Source organism: Dromaius novaehollandiae, chromosome 1, assembly GCF_036370855.1.
Source record: "Dromaius novaehollandiae isolate bDroNov1 chromosome 1, bDroNov1.hap1, whole genome shotgun sequence".
Classification (NCBI taxonomy): Eukaryota; Metazoa; Chordata; class Aves; order Casuariiformes; family Dromaiidae; genus Dromaius; species Dromaius novaehollandiae.
Genome location: NC_088098.1, coordinates 70,220,362 through 70,234,527, shown reverse-complemented (window position 1 = coordinate 70,234,527; position 14,166 = coordinate 70,220,362). Strand labels below are relative to the sequence as shown.

Below are 14,166 nucleotides of genomic sequence, written 5' to 3'. Positions count from 1 at the left end.
TCTCCCACGCACACAACTAAACCAGCAGCCATCTGTCTCAGCCTGGGAGCTCTCAGTGACAACTGAGGAGAGCAAGGCAAAGGATGAATCCAGATACACTAGCTTTTCCTTCTGACATAAAATCATGGCATTTAAACACCAGGCTCTGTATAGTGATCTGAGCAATGGCATTTTTTCCCTTTCATTTATAAAACAAACAAATAAAGTACTGGCATCTATAACTACTTCTCTATCTAAATTTTATCTCTATCTCAAGCACTGAGGTGAGCTCTTACATACCTCCATCAACTTTAATCCTTCCTCTTGGCAATTTCTATACAATACTCTTTACAATATCCTTAGCTACTGCCTATAAGAAAGTAGAGACATTCTTTGAATTTGCTTACAGTAAGTTAGATATCACAAAGGAAAAACGTGCTTTTTTGTTTCAACATTTTTTTTCACAACCTGAGAAGGCAATTTTCTCCAAAAACTTGAAATATCAAAGCCAGTACAATTTTTAAACACCTTTATGGGATGCTCATTAAAAACTGACAAGGAAAAATAGCTGGGGACAAATCCTGAAGCCTTTGTTCGGTTTAAAGTCTCATTGAATTCAATGCGAGTGTTACCTTACTGAGGACTTCAATACCAGATCCTTTACATGAATAAGAACCTTGGCATTTTGACTGTTAATTATTCCCTGATTAGCTTGCATCTAGTGCAACAAGCTAAACACAATATTATCCCTCAAGCTCTGTACGAGAAATCTCAACTCCAATATTCTCCTCTCCCTGTGAGACCAGAGCTCCAACTGTCATCAAAGAAAGTGCTGTACATGAATAGGAGCAAAATATCAGAGTTTAGATTCACAGTATTGATTTCAGAGGAGAATTTTCTCACTAATACTAAAAACTTACAAATCTTTCTAGGTTTGAACATAAGGCAATATTCTCATACCGGAAAATGGTCTCCATGTATCTTATTTAGATCAGTGCCCTCTTATGTTTACATGAATCCCACACCAATGTCAAAATGGAGCCTTATGACTTTATTAGAAAGAGAAGGACAGGACAGGGTAAAGACTGAATGTCTTTTAGTAAAGACTAGAAGTCTATGAATTTATGTTTCTGAGTATTTAATCTTCCAGGAAGAAAGACCATGTTTCAGATGGTCTGAAATGGTCACAAGTGTTAGAGCAATTTAAAACAAGGTCCCTGTAATCTCACATGCCTTCAATAACGGAATCATTATTTCTACATGGCAAGAACAGTTTTGACAGTTTAAATGAAGTAAACAAGAAGAGATCACAAGAGAATCTGCTTAACCAAACAGTAATGCCCAATTATTCTCCATTTGTAGCCCGTAACAGAGTTATGAGATTTAAAAAAAAATTACCAAGAAATGCTTCCTACATATGGCCAAGAAAATAAAATTTTACATAATAAAGTGTATTCACCAAAGCAAAGGAGGAAGAAGCAATTTTCCACAGCTGCTCAGTCGTATTTCTCCTAATCGTTCTTTTAACATTAAGTTACATCATCAAGAGCTGGTTTTCTATAAACAGACAACTTAGAATCCTTAGTATTGTTATATGTTCTCACTTTTTTTTAGGTGCATGTTGTCAAAGATTAGCTACTTTTTATTTTTAAGTTTTCCTTCCTCTTTCAGAGTGGAAAAAAAAGTCACACTTTCAAAAGGGACACCCCCTTCCCACTGTACCTAGAACTGGACTTTGCTGTAACAAGTGAACTCTGACAGCTTTCAACAAGGAGTTAGTGTGTGAAATGAATCATGGACTGCTGTATCAGTGAGTGGGATGAGACAGAAAAAGGAGAGTCATGCACCACAATGCATGTTGCAAAAAAACATTGTATCTGAGGGGATGCTTTGGCCATCTTGCAGTCTCTAGCCTGTGACTGACATCAGACCTCTTCCCTCCTCTTTCACCCCAAGTAGCCTCAAGCAGCTCTCACAGCCAAAAGTCTGCCTCTAATTTTAGTTCCTACTCCTGACACATGTTGTGTCCTAGATCACTGAAAGCCTTGAATTAATACATTAAGACCTGGTATTAAGCTAAAGAACTGACAGCTTTATGGGATGCATTCAGCCTGCGAGGAAGGCTATGTGGAATTGCCTAAATAATCTGAATGAATCTGAATGTCCTGTTCTAGTATGAACAAGATTTTGTGAGAAAAGAAAGCAATCAGTCAAACCAATCCCCACTAGTCCTTCTTCTATTTTCACTGTCCCAGGATCAAGCAGATTCCAAGAGCGCATCACAAGGGAGGAGAGAAGATCTGGAGAATACTACAGCACATCCTTTAACATCCCTCAGAGTTTAAAAAGTTATACTGAGAAGTTTACCAAAATTGTGTCTCCCCTTCCTTTTGCCACGGTGGGGCCTGTTTATTCAAGAGCAGATAGCATCTTCATTTTTGTCCTCTTGCTGCTTTCTCACCTTTCTTTATGTCTACTAAAAGAGCTGAAGCAGATGACTTAAAAAATAGCCATACACTGCATCACATTCGCTCCTAAAAATACTTGGGAGTGTGGTGTTTGGTGGATTTTGTCTAATTCCTGGTGGACATTCACAATGCTAATATATAAGCAGAACAATTACTAGCAAACCCTGTGAGAAAGCAAGGGTGAAATGGAATGGAAGACTGAACTCTCACCAGCACCATAATGGCAGCTTGCTTCATGCTGTATTTAAGGCATAAGGTCAGGACAGAAGGGTGACTGACTGCCCTTCTGCTTACCACTGATAAGAGCTGTCCATTTTGTACTAGTTACAAAGAAAAAGGAGACAAAAAAAATTACATTACGAAAATTGGGAAAATGTTTGGCAATGTGAGCAAGTATCTTAATTTTGCTTTCTGCCTTCTGTATGAACCAATATTTTAAAATATTGCATAACGTGTGTAACAGCCACTGTGTACTGTGTTCCCTCTTTCAGTGACTTGTATAGCAACAAAATCCTGGTGATATCACGATCAGCATCTCAAAAAGGCTGCATTTTTTTTGCAGCAGAAAGAGCAGGTTCTAGCCTAAACCCCCACATCATGTGTATTCTTCATCTAATAATTTTATGGTTAGTTACAGAATGATGCCCAATGACAGCTTCTTAATTCCTCTGAACTCAGATAGGATTGACTTGGCCAAACTTGTAAAGAATACATTGTGCTTGCATGTGCATCCCGTACCCCAAAGCTTCACAGGAGCTGTGAATCAATTAGATGACACAGCAAGAGGACATGCATAAAAAAGACTTAAAATAAAATAATCTTCAGTGAAATGTCTCCAGATTTAGTTAAACAGCATTGCTGATTAAGGCTGTACATGAGCTCAGTGTGGAATCCAGAACTGTTGCAGCTGAAAATCATTAGCAAAAGCCTGCTGTCCTCTGGTTTCATCTTCATATATTAATTTCACTTACAAGAAAAAGGAACTATTTGGAAATACATTGCTTTAAGTCTAGTGTATAGACATCTCAGAAAAAGTACATCAACATGTCTTACACTTTGGGACAAGACAGTGTCCCAGTATCATAGGATTTGTGTGAATATATGGTAATGACTACAGTTGAAACATGGCTTTTCTGCTTAGTCGTTGACATTTTTGCTTTATCCTTTTTCTGGTTCCTGACTCTGTGGGAGATAAGATGTTCAGTTACTGAAACGGGATGTGTGTTGTGGGCAAAATGGAAAAATAAAAAGGCTTAGCAAAAAAAGATTAAGGATGCATACAAAAAAAAAAGAGGCTTTTTCTTCTTCCATGTAATCTTTGTCTATAGACTATTTACCTTGAGATTGTGTATCCTAATCTAGAGTACAAAACTAATGTAAAATTCCAAACTGCACTGGAAAAACAGGATACTTGGGTAACCTCTTTCCAGTTAGGAGAGATGCTTTCCTTTCTGATAACATATTTGGACACCAATAGTAACTTCACGGCTGTATAAATCCGTAGCTATGATATTCTTGCTTATTGGCAGAACAATACAATAACTGCTTTTTTTGTGACATGGGAAGGAAATTTCCCCTTGGGCATAAGGGCTGGGCCTTTGGAATTGCATTTCCTCGATATTTAGAAAAGATTTATGAGTGACAGCCAAGTAGCATATCCCACACATAACCAATTGTCTGTGATTGCAGGCATGGATAAAAACATTGCTGGACTTTAGCTCCTGTTGTCGCTGTCTTCTTCTGTGTTTCTATTTATTCAGAATGTCAATAATTTAACTAATTTTGGCTAAAAAGCTCAGATGGACAGTTCACGTTCATATTCTTCCCTGTGTGTTGCAGAATATGTACATGTTGCTAAATTACTGTTTCTACCTAGCAGGAATCTGACTGACCTTCCCCATCACAGATCTGTCTCCTTCCTTATACTACATAAGCTAGTACTTCATATACCTCCAAAAAGCAAGCCTGTGGGTGCTCCTACCTCATCTGACTATCCTGCACTATATTACTTAGATACAAGGTATCTTACCATCTAGTAAAAGTAAGCTTCTAGCCATTAATGACTGCACAGACTTTGGTGTTGTTACCTTCCACTTCTCTTAATAATCTTTCTAGGAACAAGTATAATCCATCTCTGTATGAGCATAATACACCAATTCACTTTGGGTTCTTTTCAACTCCTGTACTGGGTCAAATGTTGCCTTCTCAAAGCTATTGCTTATTCAGTGAGAGTTGTAAACTTACATTTGAGAGCAAAATTTTGGCCCAAAATGTTCTGAAGTGTCTATTAACTCTCCCACACTTGGAAATAAATCAAGACGAGATTCCTCTCAAGCACAATGAGCCTAAAATATAAACCATACTGCTCACAACAAGGAGACCAGGAATTCAACTTCAGTCATATGGTTCTCTCTTCCTCTCTGAGACTCACATCAGTAAAAAGGAGAAAAGGGCAGAAGGCTCATTAAATCACAGGATGTGGCCTGCACGGGGCCTAACTAGAGTGCAATACAGCAAAAATGACAAAAGGTGTGGGTTCCTTCTTTCAAAAACATCATAGCTGAGACATGCAGTGGTACCTCTAATTCCAGCTTTGTTTGCTTTGAAATTAATCATTTTCCTCCAAAGTTGAACAGGGTTTCCTCCCCCCATTCTTCCTTGCACAAACTTGGGAGCAAGCACTCCTATTTACCCTGCGCTGCAACCCTATGTTGGCACCTGTCAGAGCTCCATTCATCTTTGGGAGGCTGAATCAGGAGGAGGGGGAAGAAAGAAAGCAGGAGGACCTTTGCATTGATCCAAAATATCTGGGGACGAAAAAGGGGGAGAGAAGGAAGGCGAGAGAAAGAGAGAGAAAGGAAGAGGAAGAGAAAGAGGAGGAGAGAGAGAGAGAGAAAGAGAGAGATTAGAGGGTAACAAAACTAGAGAGGAAGATAAACACGGCCAAAAAGAAAAATGTCCTTTGTGCATTTAAATGGCTCTCTGCTCCCAAGCCCTCTGCATGACTAATGCCACGCTGTGGTGTGTAAACCTCTTGGGCACATAACACAAACAAAGCATAACTTGGCCTGAACAAACAAAGGCCTAAGCAACAGTGATTGAATTCATCTTAAAACAACAAATCAATTCTTCCCTATTAATGCCCTAAATACCAGCGTAGGAGCACTGTCCTGTTGTAATAAACAGCCATGTGTTCAATTACCGTCTGTTTTCCCAACTACTGCTCTCTGCAGTAATTACACCATGCAATGCATTCTACATTGACATTATATTAATGTGCTGGGAGGAGAGATCTTAAATACGAATTAAATCAAGGCTAAACATTTCAGAAAGCCTTGCAGAGTCGCACGAGTGCTAACAGCACATTATTCAGTAGAAAGCACAGACTGATTTTTCTGTTCAATCACTTTTCACTTTGGTCCCCCGACTAAATAAATAAATAAAAAGCAAGCTTAAAAGAACTAGATTGCCCTAGAAGATTGTCACAGTGAACCTATCATATTATCTCTCTAAATGTCCACTTCACCTGTGCAAGATCCCTGCTCAGTAAGTGGCGTTTCATAAATATGAGCTTATTTCACATCAGCAAAACAGCAACAACAAAAATCCTTCAACAACAGACAGACGACAACAACAACAACAAAAGAAAAACTGAAAGCAGGAAACTTTCTGTACTGAGACAAATGCAGGAGAATAAAAGTTTAAGAAAAGGTTTCTTACCCTTCTGCAGAACTGTCAAACAACTTCTATTGACTACTGAATAGCGCACAGCAAACAGACCAAACAAAAGATATGATGAAAAATGTATTTACTTGTACAGGGCTCCTTCCCCCCCACCTCAACCTTTCTTTCCATTTTGCATACACCCACACTGCACAGTTTGCATTGTGTTGTTAAATAACCAATAGCAACCCAGATGAAACAGTGGAAGGGTTTCTATGATGCTGTCAAGCACCAGACAGATGCTTGGCAGTGTCAATATGGTTCTTTACGTTTGGGTTGTGCCAAGGTTTGAAATGAAAAATAAAATAGGAATAATAATAATGCTTAAAAAAAAGAGAGAAAGATGGCAACGAGTTAGTGCACAGACGTGCAATAAATTTTGAAATCAGTGGAGTATCATCCTACCTGCTGGGTTTTATTTCAACAGTTTGAACAATTATGGAAACAGATAAATAAAGCTTTGCTTTCTGCTTGTGTACCGGATTGCAAGAATTTTAATAGAAAGCAAAATCAAATTCTGGGGGTGTAATGACTGTAGACTTCCAGGCCCCCTAGAACATGCTCATAGGCTTCTGCTGTAGAGACATGCCAAGCACGTCTAACGTATGAAGTCTGATAAACTTCCAACAAATCTATTCCAAAATAAAATGACCTCAGTGCTGCAAAACTTTTCTGACTGAGGCTTCAGAAGATGTAGAAATTCCCACATTTGGAGGAAATCAAATTTTGAAAGCTGTTCTGACTAAAATATTACACTTTACCCTCAAAACCATTAAGTGTAACACTCAGATACATTTAAGTGACTTTATAAGAACTGCTCATTTTTCCTTCTCCTCGGGTCATTAGATACAAAAACATCCCCAAACTTTTACAAGTAATCTTTTGAAATGCATTTTCATGTGATTTTTTTTTTTTTTTCATTTCAGCTGCCAAACCAAGTCAGGGAAAAGCTGTTTCCACCTGACCCAAAATGTTTTATTTAATCCTAATTGAAATGTTTTCATTTCTCTTTCAGATTAATCATCTTAAACATCTAAAAACAAAAAATACCATTTCCAATGAAACATTTTGTCTAAAAATGTTGACCGTTCCAAATTTCCTACTATTTTTTGGCCAAAATTAAGTTGATGAATTGCTAAATGGTATCAGCCCTGAATTACTGTTTAATAGGCTTGAGGGTTCCCCCCCAACTTTCCTTTCCTCTGTTTTGAGTGCTTTTTGAATTCCTATATTACAGTATATAAACCACACACCTATAGCATGTTTTTTCCTGGGGTGACACAGAACAATACAAGGAAGCTGTATGAGAAGAGGAGATAATGAAAGTAGTTCTATCTTCCCAGTATAGCTAATTTGCAAGGCAGGAGATGCATACATTTGTGAAAAATTGCCAACTCAAAACGGCAACAGATAAAGCACTTCAAATACATCAGACATACACACAACTAATAAAAGTAAGCAACCGCTTCAAACTTAAGAGTGTTTTTACCAGGCTACTTCATTAGCTAAACAAGCAAGTGGGAGTTGCTGCAGGTGCCGCTCCTTGCCATGCTAGAGGCTTTCCCTTGCTTCTGGTACAGAGAGGGCAGGAGACAGCCTTGCGAACAGCTCATGGCATGCACTAGGATCTGAAGCTAATCAGATGGTATGAGAGGTCATCTTAATCAACTTCAAAATGCCAATCCACCCGCTCGCGCCAGCTCCCAGCCTCCCCGTGCCTGCTCGTTCCCTCACTCAGCCGGCCGCATTTCCCCCTTCCGCCTCCGCCACTCGCTTGCCCCAAGTTGTGCTGTTAGCAAGAACGGGGGCAGCCCTTCAGGGCCCCGTATTCTGGGCGCAGGTGGCAAAGAAAACTTTGAAGTGAGCTCTCCACTACCTCCAGTGCTGGCCGTGCCTCCTCCGTAAGCAGCTCTTATTAAAAAAGAGACCGAGTATCCACTAGAAGAAAACCAAGCAGGCCTGTTTAATTAGGGCAAATGCTCAATATCCACTTCTTCATGTTAAACCACACAGCCACACAAGCCTGGGAGGTCTGATTAATTTTAATATGCACGGTCGTGACAAGCGCCTCGGGGGTAAGAGAGAGGGGAAAAAAATCCCATAAACCCTGTTAGCTTGACAAATAGGTTTCAGCTAAATTTTGTGTATGTTGCCCAGATTAAGATGTTACTATTCAGCAAGGGCTTGAACCTTTAATATGAGGGACAAGAGGCCTGAGAAACAGGTGGCTCGCTCTTCAATTCTGAATAAATGACATCCCCAAAAGCTGTGGCACATAAGCATACAAAAAGAGCTGGCACACTCCCTCATGTATATTTGTATATTAACAGTCTGAGTCAGAGGTTTCTCCAGCAGTGATCCAAGGACTGAAATGAAGCTTAGAAAGATAATGGCAGAAAAGAAAAGAAAAGAAAAGAAAAGAAAAGAAAAGAAAAGAAAAGAAAAGAAAAGAAAAGAAAAGAAAAGAAAAGAAAAGAAAAGAAAAGAAAAGAAAAGAAAAGAAAAGAAAAGAAAAGAAAAGAAAAGAAAAGAGGAGAGGAGAGGAGAGGAGAGGAGAGGAGAGGAGAGGAGAGGCAGACTGCAAACTCATCTAGCTGGAACACAACGGGCACACTGAAATGAACTGGGGGTAAGGGCGGCAGCAAATTTTGAAAACATCCATTGAAATGAATCATTACTACTGAAGAGTCTGGCTAACAGGGGATTTAGGGGCAGACAGGAGCCCATATCATTACATTATGTATATTGTATATATATTATATCCAGTACTATGGAGTGAATGTACCCTGGAAGAAAATCTTAATCATGAGAACCATCAGAGATTTTCATTTTCAAACAGGGAGAGGGAGAAGGACTGCATCTTCTCTCCAAAAGCACAAGTTTCCTGAATCTCACTTGACCACAGTGCATTCTTCTATACTTAAGATGCTGTATCAGCACCTCAGATGCCTTTACCAAAAGAGAAAAGTCCAAAAGCTGTAGACCTTTGAGGATGCAAGCGATAGAGACTTGGAAGGCAATCTAAGCACATTTTGAAAACATCCATTTAAATAAACCATGACTATCGGGCTAAACTATTAGGAAGGAAAACACTTAAAAACTGAAGGTGACAAATGAACAAACTTCACTTTGAGCAAGTAAGAGCTGGCAGAGCTTCAAACTAGGCTACCTCTGTTCTAAAGTTAAAGCACTTGTTAATAAAGGTTTAAGCCACCACAGCATTAAAGAACTTCTCTTCACATAGGCTTGTTTCATAAACTTTATCTTTTTTTTTCTTTTTTTTTTTTTTTTTGTCAGCAGTATATGAATGCACATTTCCATATGGTGGTGTCTTTGAAAGAAGTGCATGGAGGTTTGATGCTGGCTTGTTCTACAAGATAAGACATATTTTCTGGTGACAGACTGCATAGAGAAACACGCAACCAAAATGCACTTGAAGCATCCTCGCACAGCAGCAGGAGTGTATGGAACACAACTTAAAAGTACTCAGCTGAAAGTATCCTTGTTTGTCCTTCAGTAGGACAGCATTACAAAGCCTCTTCAACATGTACTTTGTCAAAGGGACAGTGAAGAACCAAACAAAAGAAATTCAAACCTCAGCCAATTAGAGTATCCTTAGGCTTTTCCCCTGGATCTGTTCACTTTATCTCTTCCCACCTCATCAGATGTGATTTAAAAACAAGAGCCTGCATTTCAAAGGCTTCTCTTCTTGTGCCCATTAATGGTCTGCTTTGGAATTTATGGCGTAAGAAGAGGGAGACCTCTTGATTTCTTTACAAGAGATGTGATTAAAAGTTTGATAATATTAGGAGATATTCTGGGATCTTATTTCAGCTAGAGAGCCCGAACTCAGTACAGTTCACTTTTACAGACTACAGAACTGCTTAAACAACAGCCATTTAAATTACCACAAGAACAGGTGTTGTGATTTAGAATGTCAACTTAAACATCAAACACAAATAGCCTTTGGGGGACATTCACAAGACAAAAATCATGCCTGAGAGGCCTTCCTCATCACTTTCTTTCCTACGAAATAATTACTTATATTATTGAGGCATACTATAATAGATGATATTCAAATATTCACCTTACCTATTAAAGCCCTGCAAACATACATCCCAGCAACCCTTCTAACTGTAGGCACATTATATATTTACATCTATCTAACAAAATATTATTTATTTATTTACAATAGCACCCAGAATGCACTACCTGCTTTCTAAACACTTGAGATTAATTGTTGCTGCTCAGGAGAGAGGATTAGCAGAGAGGACTAAAGCAGGACTAGCAGACAGAAATGTTGGAGTGGGAACAATATTAAACACTGTATATACATATATACAATCCTTTGGTGTGCATGCATGTATATATATGTATATAATATATATAAAAATACATGCAATTTATAGATATGTGTCTACGTAAATGTATTTATACAAAATTCAAAGCACTCATTTAAACAGCAAAACACAGAAGTGAGTTTCAGAAGTTCCTTGTACAGAAGAAGAATGAGCCATGCAGATGAATGAGCACACAGACATATGAGCAGCTTCTGTGCTCAAGTAGGTGCCCGTATGATCCCTTTTATCCAGGCATCCTATAAATTCTGTACAAAAACATAGACCTGGCCTCAGAAGATACAGCATGGAAGTTTTACAGACAGAGACAGACAGATAGATGGCCTGTTGCAAACAGACACTGCTAAAATTGAAAATGACAATTGATTCTCAATTAAAAGTTAGAAATATAAAGAGCCGGTCCGTACTCTAGCCCATTCTAAAAATAGCAGAGAATGTACTTGTTTGCTTCTTCCCCCCTCACCTCCTGAAGCCAAGCCATACGTTTAGAGGAATGGCTATACAGATTTCTGAGATTTAATTTTCCACAAGCACAGGCCATAAATTAAAATACGGCAATCCAATCCCATTAATAGTGCAAGAAAAAGCTAAGTGGCTGCTTTTGGTCTTTTGCTTTCATGAACTTGTGTCAAGTTCAGTGACTTCAAAGAGATTTCCATTTCATTTCTACCAATGAAGAGAACAGACAGACAGAGAGTCTCTGTCATCCTCTGATGCCTTAAGAAAATAGAAGAAAAACATGCCTGTATCTCATTCGCCTAATGATTTTAGCTGCAAAAGGAATCCCATGGTCGGCAGACGACCCTCAGGGCAAGGGCTTGAGGTCTGTCACAGTATATAAGGCTTCTCCAAACCCACTCCATTATCTTCATTATTGTATACCAGGAATAAAAGGGGACTGACTCCTCTTCTGAAGTCCAAGTTAGAAAGGACAGAATGTTTCATATAAAATAACATTGTGTGACTTCGGTAACGGGTTTATGCCTCTGGGGGCCTAAATACTAAAGCAGCATACAAGGATTTTCTGCAGAATTTGAGATGAGGAAAATGAACACTCTATCAGCAATGAGTAAAATTCCACAAATTTTAGACTCACTAAAACACTCCATGCCCCTGTGTCACCATGACTCATTCTCAATCACATTGTTTCATGAAGCAAGAGTAAAATGGCGAGTTTAGAAAAAAAAAAGAGCATAGGGCTTTAAAACTAAGTAGAAATGCCTGAGACAACCATATACAAACACGGGGAAGAAAAAGAAGTGACAGGCTTTTAGAAAGTTCTTAGGGAGGAGTAGGTAGCATATAGGGGACTTTAACCAAGGGCATATATGCAACAAATCAACATGGAAACCATTTACATGGTGCATCACTTAGAGTGATGCTTCCCTTGTCAGCACGTGTGCAGGTATGTGCCTGCAAATAAGCACACATACGTGTGCACATTCACATATCCTGAGCGGTATGCTTTGTAACATTGTAAAAAAATCCTTGCCATTTACTGACACAATTTACTAAGTATTAACCCTTACTTTCTAACAAACATTATTTAAGAAAACCTTTTGCCTTAGGTTAGTGAAGTCCCTTAATAATGGTCAGTCCTGTATCAATATTTTGGAGTATCTGGCTTGTCCTCAAAACTCATTTAAGAAAAGAGAAGTCCTTTCACTGGCTCAGTTGAGGTTTGGATCAAGACCCATCCATTAGTTCCCTGTTTTCCAGTCTTGAAGCAATAGTCCATTTGAAAGAATGTTTCAAAAGCACACTTCCCACAGTAATTCAGAAGAGAATTTCAAACAATAAAAAACAGAGCAAATACAGTCCACTCTAAGAGTTAAATAATATATAAACTTTTGAGTACATAGAGGAATGGGCATCTGGCTCATATCTGGTCTTAGAAAGATTCAAGAGAAATTGATTTAATTAAACCTCAGTTATGGGTGCAAATGTTTCCCTTGCCTCCCAAAAAGAAACAAAGTACTGTATTATTGTTGTTGATATAATATAGCAATGCTTAACCAACATTCTTGGTCTTATCCCACAGAGCTCCACAAACTAGTAAGACTAAAAATTACTGAAAAACACAGTGACCATTAATCACTGAATTGTTACCTACATGTGCTATTAAAGATTACCACTTGTAACTTATCTTATTCATGGCGGAAATCATTAATATGCTAATTACACAACTTGCAACCAGTGATGACTGACATCTCTACTTTTGCACTATATGAAGAAGACATGACAATAAGAAGATTTTCTACAGGAATTCAAATAGAAAAAACATTGTGTTTGCGAGAGTAGGTTCTTCTTTTAGGGAAAGAGGCTCATATTTGTGCAGGATCTCTAAGAACAGACTTGCCTTCTTCAACGAGAAATATATATATTTTAATTAGCCAGTCTAAAAACAATCATGCTGGCTGAAGAAAGGGGGAGGGAGACTTGTCAAGATGATGCAATTGTCCCTCAACACCTTTCAATGCCTCTGTGCAAGTCTAATTTTCTTCCTAGCCAGCTCACCTCTCTGGCCTCCTTTTGTTTCATGTCCCATTTCCCATTCTCTTGTAACTTCTGTACTTTTGTTAGTTCGCTTTTAAGGAGAAAGGGAGAAAAAAACCTTTCCTAATCTTTTTTTTTTTTTTTTTCCTGGGTGGGGAGTAAGCAGAGACATGAATATGGCACCCTCATAATGATTTAACTAGGTTTAATGAAATTTTCATCACAACCTGCTGTTCATTTTAATGGCCTCTGAAAGACAATAGAACAATGGCTACAGGGAAGAAAAGATTTTCTGTTGCATGCATTTGCAAAGCCCCACATTCAGTTGCTCCCCCTCCCTTCTCTTCCAATCTCTTCACAAAGCTGTAGGTCTTTTGTTTGTACTGTATATTTTCATTTTAGTAGAGCTGGGATAATGCACAGGCTCTGTAACCATTCTCATGTCTATCTGTGGCCTTTCCCTAATGGAGTCTGTGCAGCATGTACAACCTCTCACTCAACACAGTATTTATATTTTGCCCAGAAACCCCTGCTCTTTACTCTCTCTTAAATATAGACTCATCTCTTTTCCCCCACTGGCCCATACACAGGGAAGATCTTTCCCATTCAAAGGCACAACGTAGGTCACGGCACTGGCCAGTAAGTCAATGTAAAGGCAAAAGGTAATGCATTAAATGCAATATTTTAAAAAATGCTTAGACAAAGAATTGTTTCCCAGCAGCCCCTTATTGTGTGCTCCATTCAAGAAGAGAAAATTAATTTATAATACTGTCATTCTTGTGTATGTAATAGCATGTCTGTGTTTGCACCTAGTTTTGCTCCAGTATAGAGGCTGTCCTAAAATTTTCTTGTAGGTGATGTCAATTCATGCTTAAACACGTAGGTGGCTTAGAGGGCCACGCTTTTAAACAGCTGAAGCAGATTTCTACAAAAGAATAGGCAGGTGTAAAAGAAAATACAGTATTCTTGCTATGTGTTAGGGAATACGGCTCAGTGAGTTCACACAACATCAACAGGTCCACAATCTACAGCTAGATCTCCAGGAAGCCTGGAGAGCATGTAAAGCATGTAAAATATACATGCTGGATACCTATTGAGAGTATAGTGATAACCTTGCCTTTCAGCCAGCGGTTTGAATCTAC

At 38.7% G+C, this 14,166-nt stretch overlaps 1 protein-coding gene across 12 annotated transcripts in view; it reads right to left on the bottom strand.

Moving 5' to 3' along the window:
• The window catches only part of SOX5 (SRY-box transcription factor 5), a 651,412-nt gene that overhangs the window by 211,279 nt on the left and 425,967 nt on the right, over nucleotides 1-14,166 (bottom strand). The gene's annotated exons all lie outside the window — the stretch shown is intronic.